Source organism: Mauremys reevesii, linkage group 17 (genome assembly GCF_016161935.1).
Source record: "Mauremys reevesii isolate NIE-2019 linkage group 17, ASM1616193v1, whole genome shotgun sequence".
NCBI classification, from domain to species: domain Eukaryota; kingdom Metazoa; phylum Chordata; order Testudines; family Geoemydidae; genus Mauremys; species Mauremys reevesii.
In genome coordinates this window covers 14,312,198-14,315,841 of record NC_052639.1, presented here as the reverse complement: position 1 = coordinate 14,315,841, position 3,644 = coordinate 14,312,198, and the positions used below count along the sequence as shown (strand labels likewise).

At 55.5% G+C, this 3,644-nt stretch overlaps 1 long non-coding RNA gene across 1 annotated transcript; it reads right to left on the bottom strand.

Annotated features, from left to right (window-relative positions):
* Positions 1–385: 385 nt before the first annotated feature.
* On the bottom strand, positions 386–2,345 carry LOC120385225. The gene is made up of 3 exons (XR_005589360.1): positions 2,309–2,345; positions 1,715–1,810; positions 386–448 (listed from the first exon to the last, which is right to left on the bottom strand). It is a non-coding gene; the product is annotated as an uncharacterized LOC120385225 (long non-coding RNA).
* Between the last annotated feature and the right edge of the window lie 1,299 nt (positions 2,346–3,644).

Here is a 3,644-nt window from a genome sequence, read left to right as displayed (position 1 = left end):
GGCTTATAGCAGTGATAGAATAAACTGCTGGCTTGATAAGTCTTTGGGTGCTTCAAGTCACTGGAAGTGCCTCTCCCTTGGTTAGATGCTCCCATTAGTATAAGTCCATAGTCCAGATGTTTGAGCAGGAAAGAGGCTGGAGCAGGCTAGAGGCACAGTGGAGATGTTTCCAGGGCCTCTTTAACTTCTGCCATATGAAGGGAAACCCATTGTTTCAAAGTCCTCAGCACAGCTAGTGGAAAATCACAGGTGAAAGATGGGAGCTTGGAGTCACATGGGCAAGTCCCTGTCCATGCCCCATTTTGCTCAGTCATTGCAGGATGGATACTTTGCAGGATACGTCAGATAGAACATTCACAGAAAAGTCCGTTCAGTGTAGATGGGAGCCTCCCATGGTCCATTGTGAATTAAGTGTCCGTTCGATGGGCCACTCACTGCTAACAGCTCACTTCAGCGGATGCATAGAATGGAACACAGAAAGAAGATATTTATACATACAGAGACCATGAAAAGGTGGAAGTAGCCATACCAACTCTAAGAGGCCAATCAACTGAGATGAGCAATCATCAGCAGGAGAAAAACCTTTGAAGTGATAATCAAGATGACCCACAGAAGGTGTGAGGACACTTAACGTGGAGAAATAGATTCAATTAGTGCAATGACCCAACCATTCCCAGTCTCTGTTTAAAACTAAGTTAATTTTATCTAATTTGCATATTAATTCAAGTTCAGCAGTCTCTCTTTGGAGTCTGTTATTGAAGTTTTTTTGTTGCAAAATTGCCACCTTCAAGTCTGTCACTGAGTGGTTAGAGAGGCTGAAGTGTTCTCCTACTGGGTTTTGAATGTTATGATTCCTGATGTCAGATTTGTGTCCATTTATTCTTTTGCATAGAGACTGTCCAGTTTGGCCAATGTACCTATGGCAGAGAGGCATTGCTGGCACATGATGGCATAGATCACTTTGGTAGATGTGCAGGTGAATGAGCCCCTGATGGCGTGGCCACTTTGGAGAAGTGGGGCTCCAGAGTGTCCAGCCCCTGCTGCTGTGCCAAGAAGCACAGACGTGGGACAGCATGGCGGAAGCTGAGCTGTTTGGTCCTGTCCTCCACTGGGCACAAGCTGTCATTGTCTCGCCAGGCTGGGACAATGGTCGGTCTTGGGGCTGGTCTATTTGCTCTGAACCCTCAGATCATGTGCTCTGATCCATGAACAGCACGTCAGGATCAAGGCACATGTCCTGGACCCCAGACCCCAGCTGCAGAAGCCTTGGTAGGATGGATGGAGTGGCCGTGAGGACAGGAACTGCAGTGTCCCTAGGACAGAAGAGCTGATTCCCTGAGGCTCCTCCTGTATCTCAGGGTCTCCCTAGAAAGGAGCCAGTGACTTTTCTCAGGGTCCCATGTCCTGCATCTCACAGGTGTTGGTTTCAGTCTCTCAGGCCCCAGCCAGGCCTGGTTTTCACTGTTAGTGCTTAATGCAACCGTGCAGAGCTCTGGCTGAGAGTCCCAGCTCCTTCCCTCTGCTCCCCTGCGCCCCCGCCCCAGGAGGCGTAAGGGTCCCAACATTGCACTGCACTGACAGCTCTGGGAACGTGGGGCGGCTTGGGTCCAAGCTGGGAGGACACAACGGAAACGGGACTCTTCTAGTCTCTCCTTTGCAGCCCCCTGACGGGGTTAAGGGGAAATTCCGCCCCAGACCGGCCCATTCTACTCACCTCCAAGAGGTGCTGCAGCTTAGCTGGGGTGGGGGTCTCAGTGAGCAGGCACCCGACCATGGCGTCCAGCCTCTGTAAATAGGTGTTGTGCAGAGCCTGCAAGAAGCGGGAACACCCGTCAGTCATGGGACATGGGGCTACACCAGTCACGGGACCAGGGGGGTTCTCTGAGAGCCCTGGCCAGACCCAAAAGGCACATCCTGGCCTCTCCCATTCACATCATTCCAAGGACACTTGGCAAGAGTTCCTAGTCGGATGCCTGCTGGCTCCTCAATCCTTGGCCTTAGCAGTTCTCTGTGCAGGGGCTGGTACCCAGCAGACTAGGGACCAGCCAAACTGCAATGGGTGGGAAGAAGGATCCCCGGGAGAGTCCAGGCAGCAGAACACAGAATGAGGAGAGGGAAGGCTGGGATCAGCCACAGAGGGGTAATACAATCCCCCCTGGAGGGAAGGGGCCCTCCCTGCCAGTTTGTCTCGGGCCTGTTCCCAGGTCTGCTCACTCCTCCCCTATTCTCAGCAGCTCCATCAAACCAAGGGAGCAGGGACCAGAGGCGGCTCCTGCTCCTGGGACAGGGAAGTAGGATCGTGACCTACCTGGAAGTGGGTGGTATCCTGCCCAGTGCCCATCGTGAAGATGGTGCAAAGAAGAGCCCACAGGAGGCGTGATTCCAGCTCCAGGGCAAGCAGCGGCTTCAGTTTGCTGCGGGGAGAGAAGAGCCCGTGTTATCCTTGGCGGCACCGGAGTGGCGCTGGCACTGCCATGGCCATGACCCTCCCCGCAGTGATCCCCTCCCTACGGCCGCTGTAACGTTCCTGGAGTGAAATCACCCCCCAGCCAGGAAAGTGGAGACGTTCCCGCCTCCTCTGCTGGGGGATGGGAACAGCCACAGCTGGGGGTAATCTAGGCCGGAGAAGATCTGGGACTCCCGGCTCCAGACCCGATCAGCACCAGGGTTAAGGCAGCTGGATGGGACGGTCCTGGTACCTGAGGCTGCAAACTGCAGCCATGGAGCTGGAGATGATGGAGGTTGGCTCTGGCACCATGGGCAGATTTTCAATCAGCTCCTGAGAGACCCCAAGAAGATAAATTTGCATGTGAGACTCAGGCCCCGCAGACCCACAGGCACTTTCCAGGGAGGAGGCCAAAGTGCTCTGCAGAAACAGCCAGTGTCACTCCCAACCCCAACCAGCTGGGCCCCCCATTCCTCCCATCCATCAAACTTCCTTCCCCCTCCCCTCCTCCGGCCTTACAATTCCCCACTGCCAGCTCCCGATTGGTGTCAGAAGCTCTCCCTTCCCTGCTCCCCAGCCCTCAGCCACAGGAACCACTGTCCTCTGCTTCCCCTCTGGCCCCACCAACTCTTTCTCTCGTTTCTGGGTCCTCGCCCCAGGGGCCAGACACGGGGTCCCACTCACCGCAATGCTCTCCACGAGGGCCGCTTTGGAGATGTGGGGCTCCAGAGTGTTCAGCCCTGCTGCTGTGCCAAGAAGCACAGACGTGGGACACTACGGAGGAAGCGGAGCTGTTTGGCCATCAACTAGGAGTGGGGTGGGGGGAGAGAGAGAGACAGTTAGGTAGGGACCTCCCCAACCCACCTACACCAGCTCCATGGCTCAGGAACCCCATGGAGTTGGACAGGGAAAGCCGCCCCGCTTCCCGAAACCAGTGTCGCCCTGCACAGACTGGGGTTGTAACTGGGACAGTGTCTGTGGGGAGCGGACACCTTGGCCTGCGTGAGACAAATGCCCCCACTTTGGGGTGCCAGGTAACAAGGGAGCAGTTCCCCCCATTGGGGGTGATGGATTCTCTGGGACAAGACCCCCCTGTGTGGGTGGGGATGGAAGAAGGGGCAGGGCAGACTCAGGGGCAGCGCAGCTGTAAGATTTTTGTACCTCAGCTCTGCCCTGGAGGTGCTCCTGGATGACCCTG